General features: G+C 38.8%; 1 long non-coding RNA gene across 4 annotated transcripts in view; it reads right to left on the bottom strand.

Moving 5' to 3' along the window:
• Positions 1-7,209: 7,209 nt before the first annotated feature.
• The window catches only part of LOC140624473 (uncharacterized), a 149,941-nt gene continuing 144,381 nt past the window's right edge, over positions 7,210-12,769 (bottom strand). For 3 of the 4 annotated variants that reach the window (XR_012023950.1, XR_012023952.1, XR_012023949.1), the window contains 2 exons: positions 11,991-12,140; positions 9,986-10,063 (listed from right to left, as the gene is read on the bottom strand). This is a non-coding gene — a long non-coding RNA (uncharacterized lncRNA). Of the gene's footprint in view, positions 8,839-9,985; positions 10,064-11,990; positions 12,141-12,769 lie in introns of those variants that run through there. The other variant, XR_012023951.1, reaches the window with a different exon arrangement.

Here is a 12,769-nt window from a genome sequence, read left to right as displayed (position 1 = left end):
TTCGAAGTATAGATAGTAGGGCGTCCTGGCCACGAGTTGTTTGCAAAAGTATATTGTCTAGGAAATGCCCTGGATCGTAGATTGCTTACAGGTGTTCATACAGCTTGTCCACAGTTGGCTTATTCATCAGGCCTTCAAGAAATGATACAGGATGTTGGTGTGACGCATTCTTTCCTCCTCCATTGTTTTGTGTGTTTGTGTGTGTCTGCTTTATCGATGAAAAGGATAGATTACTTCTGGGTTTCAAATCATCAATGTAATGCTTGCAGGCATTTATATATTTCAAAGCATGGGCCAATAGCCAAGGAAAGTATTCCCTGTTATGATGTTACTGCTTAACAGTAAACCACTGTTAGTCTCTCTAAATCCCTGGGTGGTACTAGGATTAAGTCAGCACACCTTAGCTGTGGGGAATACATTTAGATGGAGTTTTATTAGATTTCAGTCCCTTATTTCGCACCGATTCTAAGGGGAAGCAAATACACAGAAAGGATATTGCTTTTCAGTACATCATTTTGAGTCCTCAGGGTGGGCTTCCCCTCAACTGCTTGAGAATATAAATTTGTCACAAGAGTGCCCCAAATCACTACTGGTTGGACTAGTTTCTTCTGTAGGAACCCAATACTGACTAGGGGCACCAGTTCCTGATTAAGTGGATTGAGAGCTCCTTGAGGAAGAAAAAGAATATGTCTTTCTCAAATGCTGTTATCCCTTAACTCCCACAACAGTGTTCTGCATACAGTAAGGGCCTACCAAATGCACCTGTAAGGATAACTGTGTTAGCTTTTCAGAAGACAGTAACAGCATTCTGTGGCTTCTGTCTTTTGCAATTTTTTTTCTCCCTAAACACTAATCACTTGCAAAACCATGACCAAGTAAAAATCTGAGTACCAGTCTAGTAAACAGGGTGGTCTGTGTGGCTGCTGGTGAGAATTTGTCTCAGTGCTCATTAGAGACTTCGGAAGACACCACCTCTTTACTGCTTTGTCCTTGTTGTTGTCATTTGGTTTGTGACACGTAGAATTTCCCTTACGGCTTCATCTAAAGTTTATTTGGCAATGATGGTAGTGCTTCTGCATACTGTAAATTCTTATAAACATCTGTTATGTGGCTAATTTTATTTTAGACCACAGCAAATCCTTGAATAGAATAATAGTTTAAAAATAGTGGTACTTTATCCTCTAAGCCAATTAAATATTTTGTGTATATTTGTGCTAGGTTGGGGAGTCAGAGAAAACAAGGAAAGAAAGAGGTGGCTAAAATTCCAACCCAGGCCACCCAAGATGATGAGTTCATTGCAGCGGGAACTCATCAGGCCACGGTTTGTATGACTGCTAAGGAAGACGAGGGGTAGGCAAAAGCATGAGTTTGGAAATCAAAAGATCTCTGTCCTCTTTTCAATGAGCAGTGCAATTTGGAGAAATCATCAAACTTCCCTGTGCCCCCATGTTCTCCTTTTAAAACACGTTCTCAGTTATAACACAACAATTTTTCTGAGTATACTTTCTCCTTCACAAAGCACTGAAGTAGCTAGTAAAGCATTCCCCTGTGCAGCACTTGAGACAAGAAAGTATGTTCATAGACGAATCTCTTTAATTTTTTGTTGTATTCATCTGTAGGATGACACATCTCAGCAACCTCAAAGGCAGAAGGTGGAAAAATACAGCACAGAGATGAGCAGGCTCTTTAGTCAGGCTCATGGCAAATGCAGCATGCCAAGGCTAGCACATTAGAAGACTTCTAGAATTTGTGAGCATTTGTGAGCATTGAAGCTCTTTATCTGATTTTAAATCTGAAACCTTCTATTTTATTATTTTGGCAAGCGGAAGCATTTGCACTCTAGATAAATAAAAAGGTACCAAGTGTCCTTTTCACTGCCAGATTGGCTGTGCTATAGAAAGAGGAGAAATATGTCTTTATGTCTGTTTTATCTGTTGCTGTGATCATCTCACACTGAAGATGATGTGACATGATCATAAACAATATTATCTGGATGATTTGCCATACTTTGTTGAGCTGCATTTAAAAATATGGATATTTTCTCCATTTGTTTAAGTCTCTTTCCTTTGAAAACTACAACAAATAATGTTTTTATTAAGAAAAAAGACAGATCTTAAAATGTTAGTCATTTTTAACCACTCATGCAGAAGAAACATCTCAAATTCCTATCAAGGTGGAAAACAATTTAACTTCCTCTTGTTACACAAATAAAAATAATAATCATGGAACCTAGGAAAGGTATAACGGTTTCTGATAAATTTTTCACAGAAGAAAAGTGAAATCATCAGTGTAATACTGATAATACCTGCTTAGACTTCAGAAATAAATTTACCAAAAAAAAAAAAAAAAACGTTCTTTTGGGGGCACCTGGGTGGCTCAGTTGGTTAAGCATCTGCCTGGGTCATGCCTTGATCTCAGGGTCCTGGGATTAAGCCCCATGTGTGATCCCTGCTCAGAGAGGAGTCTGCTTCTTTCTCTCTCTCTCTACCTCCACTCCCCACCCACTTGTGCTCACAATCTCTCTCAAATAAATTAATAAATCTTTTTTTAAAAACATAATTTTTAAACTTCTTTTTCCCTAAATTTATTGTAGGTGATATTTTTGGTTATATTAAATTTTTTTTTCATGGTTTTCAGAGTGCCCATCTCTTGTGAGACTCAAAAAACTCTTTGTTTTTTTTTTTTCAAAAGTTTTATTGGCCCTAAAAAAGATGCTTACATTTTGGTAGAAGATATTGTAGGGGCAGAAAAGCTTTTCTTTCTTCCCTTCCAGGTTCTGTGGCTAGTTTAATGATTAAATCATGTAAGATAGGACAACAGGAGTAAAACAAACAGAAGTTTAATACCATGTCTACCTCCTGTATACACGGCAGAGACCCAGGAAGACCATAAGTCTCTGAGATGGCTGAAGCCATCTTAAATATCATCTTCACTAAAGACAAAGGGTGTTGAGGATGGGGTTGTCTTATGCAAGGTCACTAGAAAAACACAGCAAATGTAAGGTTGTTACGCAGATTTAAGTCATTGCCTTCTCCTCTGATAAGTTTCTAGAAGCACCAAGTTTCTTGCGCACCTAAGGTCATATAACATTGCGTGTTAACTGTACCAGCATTAAAATAAAAGATGTAATAAAAAAAAAAATAGTTCCTAAAGATTGAGTTACCCTGTCTTCCTGGCACAGTAAATGGAGATTTCCCTTACAGATTGTAAATCTCTTACACAAGGCTAGCTTCTACTCAGTTTTTAGAACTTGTTTCACATCTGCCGCTTTGAGAAAAATAACCAGCTTAACATAATCAATATGCCAATGAGACATATTTGGGGGTAGCAAAGTCTGTTCCCCTTCAGTTCCAGCTTTGAAACTTCAAATAAGACATTTCATGGTCTAGAAACTAAGTTGATATGTTGTTCCGTAGCTCATTGAACCAGTCTCAGTCTTGAGAATAGGTAAGTTGAGTTGAACGGTTGTATCTCCTTTCAGGAGGCAGGTGATGCAGGTGGGATCCCAAGATTAGGCCTATAGCCTGTAAGCAAGCAATCGGGTATTTAATAAGAAGTATTTCTATAGAAACAAAGAAAACTAGAGTTTGGAGGTCAGAGCAAATTACGGACACAGTGTCTGAGCCCTGAGAGCTACCAGTCGAGATTTCTAGATGTCAGTCTGGAAGCATCTCCAGATGGAGCGAGAGCAGAAAGTGGCAGTCCGAGGGATTGTGCTGGTTTGCAGTTTGAATGTCTCTGGTGATGTCATTGGGGGTACCAGTAAAATTTTTTTTGAGTGACCCCGACAGCAACGGGCACAGGGAAGACTGTCTAAACATGAGCTAGTGTGGTGTTTTCTTTGAAGTTTGTCTCAAATCATCCAGCTTCAGTTTTCAGGGCTTCAGGAAAATGAGCAGTGATCCCAAGTCAAAAGGTGGAAGAAAATTGCAAACGTTAATTTGTAAAGTCAGAGCCAGATATGTGAGGAAACCACAGGAATTCAGGATCCAGTCCGGTTTATAGGCAAACAACGAATTCTCAAAGACAATCAAAACTAGAACCTAATATCCACAAAGGTATGTTACTGAAACATAATTTTCCTCTCTAAAATCACCTTCATTTCTATCAAATATGGCCAAATTAAGGCAAGTTATTTTTGTAAAAGTTTAGTTTTAATAAACACGATCTGATTATTTACATAAGTGCAGCAAGAATAGCAGTTGGCCACATAGGCTCTTTTTAAATCTGCTTTGCTGGAACTTTTCATAAGGAGTCTCCGACTGAACTTTTAAAAGCCTCTTAAGGCCAAGAAACCAAGCCAAGGACTTGTCATCAGACTTGTCTACAATATCTATATATTTGGGTAAATTCCTCTCTCTTCAAGATGCCAAAAATAATCCTGAGTTCCCACACCTGATGCAAAGTAGCCTTCCTTAACTCACCTGGTGACATTCCTGGGAACTCTAAGCAAACGTCCTGGTGACGTTTTTGGAGGGGCTTTATTGGCTCCATAAAGTCAACCCTAGTTGTTTACGGCAATCTGGTCATATCTGAGGCTATGCCTGCCTGTCTTAAATATGACATTCCAGTCAAAGCCTTGGTAATAAAACCAGTGTTTCCAGTTGTATCCTAGTACACAGAGAATAGATTCTCACTGAACTTATGCAAAAATATATATATATTTATTGCTATGACAATAAAAATATAAGAATACTCAGATTTTTTTAATTCTAGAGGGATCAAGTAGGGAAAAAGATAACTTCAGTTTATTCACAAAGGTATATTTTATCAAATTGCTATAAGTCATAGTTATCTTAAGAGAAAAAGTTTGGGGGCACCTGGATGGCTCAGTAGGTTAAGCACTGCCTTCAGCTCGGGTCATGATCCCAGGGTCGTGGGATTGAGCCCCACATCTGGCTCCCTGCTCCGTGGGGAGCCTGCTTCTCCCTCTCTCTCTCCTCTGCCCCTGCTCCCCCCACCCCGGCTCTCTGTCTCCCTTTCTCTCTTTCACCTGCTCTCTCGCACATGCACGCTCTAATAAATAGAAGTTTAAAAAGAGAGAGAAAAAGTTTCCTTAAATCTGGAAAAAAAAATAGTAAAAATTCAAGAATAAAATAAAAAGTCACATGGATGCCTGAGTGGCTCAGTCAGGTAAGGGGCTGACTTCAGCTCAGGTCATGATCCTGGGGTCTTGGTATCCAGCCCTCCATTGGGCTCCCTGCTCAGCAGAGGAGCCTGCTTCTTTCTCTCTCTTGTGCTCATGCTCTCTCTTGCTGGCTCTCTCTCTCTCTCTCTCAAATAAATAAATATCTTTAAAAAAAAAAAGTCAGCAAACACTATAATCATCCTCATCAGCTCATTCAGTCCCATGTTATTAATTTTGTACTGCTTGAATCTAGTTTTTCCATTAGTCCTGAACATTTATTCCCAATTCAGTTTTATGATCCTAAAGTTATCAGAAGCCTGTATTCTAGAGCACTTTCCAGGGGTCTCCATGAAGATGCACTTTGGCAAAAGCATCAGAGTGAAAGAATAACTCAATATAAGTGACAAAGACTTAAAAGTGGCCATGGTTAAAAATCTGATGAGAGGGGGCACCTGAGTTACTTGGTCAGTTGCATCCAGGTCTTGGTTTTGACTCTGATAGTGATCTCATGGGTAGTGGGATGACCTCCCAGCTTTATGCTCAGCAGGGAGTCTGCTCAGAAAGATTCTTTCCCTCTGTCCCTTCTTCTACTCATGTGCGCGAATGCACACTCTCTCCCTTTCTCTCTCTATAATAAATAAATAGGGACACCTGGGTGGCTCAGTTGGTTAAGCATCTACCTTTGGCTCAGGTCATGATCCCAGGGTCCTGGGATGGAGCTCTGCATCGGGCTCCCTGGTCAGTGGGAAACCTGCTTCTCCCTTTGCCTCTGCGGCTCCCCCTGCTTGTTCTATCTCTCCCCCCACCTCCTTTTGTCAAATAAATAGATAAAATATTTTTAAAATAATAAATAAATAAATCTTTTTTAAAAATCTGATGAGACTTCATTACAATGCCGTTAACAAGAAAATTTGGTTATTTCTGTGACACGCAGCACTTCAAGATAATTAGAATTACAAGTGATAACATTATACCAGGACATATTAGATTTTTAGGAATTTCATATAATTTGTAGAACCCTTACATTAATAACATACTGATGTTAATAATTAATATATTAGTAGCGTGTATCTGTACAAATATAACCTAAGAAAGTTTAACATCACTTGACAATGCTTCCCATGCAATTTAACAAACCAAATAAGCCTAATTAGTTTAACAAATCTTTCTATATATTCCAGGGACCCTTTGGATTATCCCCAAATTTCTTCCAGTTCAAAAGGACTTCATGGAGAATTTGATTTGGGGAAGTTTGTCAAAAATATCACTGAGCTTTGTTCTCATGACTAAATAGGATCATAGATCACTGTGAAACAATACTCATCTATTTAACCAAAGTGACAAAGATTTCACAGGCAAATATAGAAGGTTACATAGTTCTGAGCAAAATTTAGTTCTTTTAATATTCAGAGAACTAGGTTTACTTAAGTAATCAAAGATGTGATAATAGAGATAACATGAAACACAAGGAATTATTCTGATCAAGTACAAAGTCTTCACTTTCAGGCAGATTACTTTAAAAGGTAAAGATAAACCTTTTATAGTCTCTTATCAAGAGCAGACTACTAGTTCAAGATAACATTATCCTTTTAACAGAAAGAAAACCAAATTCTAATTTTGCACCAGCTTACTTTTGATATTAAAATTCATTTACTCATTTAAATTCATTTCAGTAGTATCCAGTCCCAGAGATGCATAAAATTTCCATCTAAAGATTCCTTTCCACAAACCTACAAGTTTCCGATTTCGTCGTGTTTTTCCTATTTCCTTTTGAAATAGCCAGTTTTGCTTTGGGGCAAATTTACTCCCCCCCCCCCACCCCCGTCCAAAAAAAAGTATTTCCATCCCGTATACCTTCCTTAGCTAAAAACATACATCCTACTTTCCTTACATATGGAGATGTTTCCATTATCATTTCTAGTAGTTTTCATTACAGATATTAACTAGAATCCTTAGCCATTAGAAACTTTAATTTCTAGTGAAAACTAAAAAGGAAGTTATGGTGAACAGTCTGGTGCACCAGTATTCCTTAGACTGGCAAATTTATGAATACATTTTGTAATTTCTAGAAGCACATGCTACTTCATAGTAAATCGTTCAATAAAGCACAAGAACTGTTTACTAACAGACTCAAATTTATCTTGAGTTTCTCTGTAGTCCAGAAGCCAGAAGTAAATACACCAATGTTCAGTAATTAATGTTTTTCTATTATACTTTATTTGGAAATGATTTATATGTTAATGAATTTCCATCATTTAAGTTAGCTAAACTCTAAAGGTTCAAGTTACCAAGAAGATTTTGGAAACTATTTTTAAGTACACATACCATAAAATGTAACTAGAGGTAAAAAGTACACCCAAAACCTCTTATCCCAGTCACATCTCCCTAAGTCACTTTCACCCAACAATTATGTTTAGACTACCCATGAGAATTTCATGACCCATTAGACAAAATCAGCCATATTCCCAGGCTATTTTTCTTGCTGACAATTTTCTGTAACAGAGATGCAAAACATGAACTTATTTGACTAGTAAACCCAGGCAGAAAGAAGTTTTATATCTGCATTACATTCAATGTTGATAACTCTAAAGACATGTCAATTTTAACAAAACCAATGAACTTAAACTAGTTTTAATACTGAATATTAAAAAAAAAAAATACTGAATATTTTTCCAGATCACATGACCCACAAAGTATTTGGGTTCATTTCTGTTATACTTCTGAGAACCTAGGAACACTTAATTCATAAGCACTTAATTTTAAACTAAGTAAATAGAGCTCTTTACAAATTAATTTTGGCAGTACCATCTAGAAGTAGAAAAATACCACTTTTACCTACAATATTCACACATAAGCATATAAACAGACGCAGTGACCCCATAGCCGTTGCCTTAAAATTTGAGCCATTAGTCAAGCACAACACAAAACTCACTGGTTTATTTGTTGTTTCTAATGGCTGAGGAATATTCCATTGTATACATAGACCACAGCTTCTTTACCCATCATCTGTCGATGGACACCGAGGCTCCTTCCACAGATGGGCTAGTGTGGACATTGCTGCTAGAAACATCGGGGTGCAGGTGTCCCAGCGTTTCACTGCATCTGTATCTTTGGGGTAAATCCCCAACAGTGCAATTGCTGGGTCGTAGGGCAGGTCTATTTTTAACTCTTTGAGGAACCTCCACACAGTTTTCCAGAGTGGCTGCACCAGTTCACATTCCCACCAACAGTGCAGGAGGGTTCCCCTTTCTCCACACCCTCTTCAATATTTGTTGTTTCCTGCCTTGTTAATTTTCCCCATGCTCACTGGTGTGAGGTGGTATCTCATTGTGGTTTTGATTTGTATTTCTCTGATGGCAAGTGATGCAGAGCATTTTCTCATGTGCTTGTTGGCCAAGTCTATGTCCTCCTCTGTGAGATTTCTCTTCATGTCTTCTGCCCATTTCATGATTGGATTGTTTGTTTCTTTGCTGTTGAGTTTAAGAAGTTCTTTATAGATCTTGGAAACTAGCCCTTTATCTGATAGGTCATTTGCAAATATCTTCTCCCATTTTGTAGGTTGTCTTTTAGTTTTGTTGACTGTTTCTTTTGCTGTGCAGAAGTTTCTTATCTTGATGAAGTCCCAATAATTCACTTTTGCTTTTGTTTCCCTTGCCTTCATGGATGTATCTTGCAAGAAGTTGCTGAGGCCAAGTTCAACCTGGATGGAACTGGAGGGTGTTATGCTGAGTGAAATAAGTCAATCAGAGAAGGACAAACATTATATGGTCTCATTCATTTGGGGATTATAAAAAATAGTGAAAGGGAATAAAGGGGAAAGGAGAGAAAATGAGAGAAAATGAGTGAAAAAATCAGTGAGGGTGACAAAACATGAGAGACACTTAACTCTGGGAAACAAACAAGGGGTAGTGGAAAGGGAGGTGGGTGGGGGGTTGGGGTGACTGGGTGACAGGCATTGACTGAGGGGGGCACTTGGCAGGATGAGCACTGGGTGTTTTGCTATATGTTGGCAAATTGAACTCCAATAAATAAATAAATTATATATATATATAATTTATATATATATATAAACTGACTGGTTTATAAAGAACAGTTGGATGCAAATTTTGACAGTAGGAATAAGTTAAGTTCACCTGCTCAGATAAAAAGTTTTTCTACTAATTTTTGTGGAGAAGACACTTAAGATTTTTCATTAGTCCAGCTTCTAAATACTTCCTAGTTCTGACTCCCATGCTTTTTTTTTTTTTTTTTTTTTTTCCTTTTGATAAGAAATATCTCCTTCTAAAGTTTACATTTCAAAGGATGGCTTTTAGGGCCTAGAGAAGACAAAGATAATCTACATAACAAAGGCAATTCAAATTTTCTCCAAGATGAAGTTTGAGGACTATATTGGACTATTGTCAGAAGTCTAGAATAATTACTATTTATTTATTTTTCTTTCCTTAAGGGCAAGACAATTCTGTTTCCAATGTCCTGATCTTTTTCAAGATCTACAAGCATTTTGAGATCAATAGTGGAGGTTTTGGGATTGGCTAGCATAGGTGAGATTTGAGTGGCTTCTAGAACCACATTTCTGGTTTCATGGAGATTTCTAAGGCAAAGACAGTTGTGTCCAATTCACCAAATAACTGGATTACAGCCTATCAAGGAATAACCCGCCTTTCCAAATACACTTGCTACTTAGAGCCCAGAGATCTCTATCTAAGATATGGATCAAAAGATTTGTGTCTTTGTAAAGTTTGTTTAAAGTGTTTTAACAAAAGCTTTCTTTGTGAGTGTACAGCTCAAACTTAGCTTCTATCAGCCCCCGAACAGATCTTCAGCTGATAATTTATAGGAGGGCCTAAGAACAATTTTGGTCATCTGTTCTTTCTGTGAAGGGGGTGTGAATGGCCATTCATCTTTCCAATTTATCTCTGCACTTAGTAGGATCTTCTGAAAGAGAAAGTTAAAGGGATGTATAATTTAAAAGATCTGCTGCGGGGAACCTGCATGGCTCAGTTGGATAAGCATCTGTCTTCATTCAGCTCAGGTCATGATTCCAGGGTCCTGGAATTGAGTGCCTCATTGGGCTCTGCTCAGCAGAGAGCCTACTTCTCCCTCTCCCTTTGCCCCTACCCTCCCCCCACTCATGCTCTCTGTTTCTTGCTCTCTCAAATATATATATATTTTATATATACATATAAAAGATCTGCTGTCCAGGGACCATCAATTCTTTGTGATGGAGGTCTCATATACATACTCAAAGGACATTGCAGAGGAAAGCCTGAAGCTGGCAAAGCCTGACTACAGAGCTCTGGGAAATAGGAGGTATGGTGTAAGGGGCAGCAAAGCCAGCGCCACCACACATCTTGGGTGCTTCTGCTAAATTTACTTCCTGGCTTTCGGCATTTACATGTGTAACTTGTATACTTTGTGCCTAGAGATTAGGTAGTGTGCTCCCCGTAAATCTTGTAGAAAAGAGGAAGCTTAAGGGGTGGGTTTTGAGAAGGGGAATGTACATTGGATGTGGAAATTCATTTTTGTCTTAAGTCTAATTTCTGTCCTTTTTTTTTTCGCATCAAGAGAGTTACTGAAAATAGCCGTTACGCTTCTTTGAGTCCACGTTTAAAAAATATTTATTTATTTATTTATTTATTTATTTATTTATTTATTTATTTATTTGCAAGAAACCATGAGCCAGGAGAGGAGCAGAGTAAGAGAGACAAGCAGACTCTATGTTGAGCATGGAGCATGGTGTGGGGCTCAATGGGGGCTGGGGCTCAATCCCATGACCCCAAGATCATGGCCTGAGCCAAAATCAAGAGTGGGACACTCAACCAACTGAGCCACCTAGGTGTCCCTGTGTCCACTTTTTAAATTTGGTCTTTCTATAGGTACCAGTAAGACAGTTACTTAGGATGAAGGCTCCGAAGAAGGAGGAGGAAAGGAGGAGAAAGAGGAGGAGGAGAAGGTGAAGGGGGGGGAGGAAAGAAAGGGAGGGAGCATGGGAAGGAAGGAAGAAAGAAAGGAAGAAAAAAGAAAAGAAAAGAAAGAAAAATTTCAAATATCAAAGTTTGTCCAATTCAAGGGATCCATCATCTGGCCATTTACAAGCTGGATCTTATTTTAATCTCAATACCAAGTCAAACCAATAAGCCTTTTTATGGACTAACCAAGAATGCAAGAGGCATCTTTAAAGAAGAATGCAAAAGTTGCAGGCCTCACAAGATCTAGAAATTTCACTCTCAGGGTTAGCCTAAGAAAGCAAAGGTCTTCCTTTCACAGGAGGTAAGAATGGTACAGTGTAAGCGATGTCTCTAGTTTCCCATGAGACTGTGAGGAGCTTCCAGTTCAGATGTGTTAATCTGCGACGCTGAATCGGTACTACTGGAACTGGGACTTTTCCAGAGCTAACAAGGCCATGAAGGTTGAGATGACAAAAGCCGCTATGGATCCAGACCCCTTATGACAAATCCCCTGAGACCTGGCACAGCTGGACAAAGGGAGCACTGTCTTTGGATCCATAGCCTGCTTAGGTGTCCATCAAATGTATCCTCCATACATGCATCCTCCAGTTGGCAGAAACTAAGGAGACTATTCTCACCAGTCACAAAACCAAGTTCTCAAGACATAGAACAAGATGAAAGAGACAAAAAAGCAAACAGTGACTGTCTCTGGAAAGGGACAGGTGGAAAGGGATCAATAGGAAACAAAAGTACTCATAACTAATTATTTACTAAAACCATTACACCCAATGAACCAGTTCACCCAAATATTTTCTCCTGTTACCTAAATTTAGATGAAGGAAAGGATGAACCACTGTTGCTTCCATTAAACTCTGCAAGCAGAGATCCAGGATTGTTATGATGAGAATTCTTACCTTCTGTTGGCTTTTTGTCAGAGATCCCAACATCTCTCAGCTGCCATGGCTCTGGAGTGAGCGGAGTCTAGCCTGTGAAGCTCCCATCTGGGTCATCAAAATAGGGACAGAAAAGTTTCCTCTTCTTTCCTTCTAGGTTCTTTGGCGGGTCTAACAATTAAATCGATATAAGATCAACAGGAGAAAGGCAAACAGAAGTTTAATACCATGTCTACCTCCTGTATAGATGGAAGAGACCCAGGAAAACCGAGTAAGTCTCTGAAATGGCTGAAGCCATCACCTTACATACTGTCGTCGGCTAAAGACAAAGGGTGTTGGGGTTGAGGAGTCCTTATGGAAGGTTGCTGGGGTAAAACACAGCAAACAAGGATAAGGTTGTTTCACAAATTTAAGTCATGGCCCTCTCCATTGATAAGAGTTTCTAGAGACTGAGTTATCCCCCTTTTCCTGGTACAGGGAGGGGAACATCCTTACAAATGGAGATTTCCCTTATTAATATAAATATCTGTTACAAAAGGGTAACTTGTCAGCTTTTAGAGCTTTCTCTTTTTTCTTTTTTTTTAATATTTGCTGTGCCTTTGAAAAATAACTAGCTTAAAATACATGCCAAAGAGGCATATTTGGGGGTGGCAAACTCTGCTCCCCTTCACTGTTGAGATTAAAGTTTGGGACTTCCTAACATACACAATGTTGGCATTATTCTTTGTTCACTAACATCCGCGGCTCTACTTGTGACAGGCTGTCAAGAAACATGTCTCTGGAAAGACAGGTTTGCTCCT

This window comes from Canis lupus, chromosome 34 (genome assembly GCF_048164855.1).
Source record: "Canis lupus baileyi chromosome 34, mCanLup2.hap1, whole genome shotgun sequence".
NCBI classification, from domain to species: Eukaryota; Metazoa; Chordata; class Mammalia; order Carnivora; family Canidae; genus Canis; species Canis lupus.
This window is presented reverse-complemented; position numbering and strand designations above follow the sequence as displayed.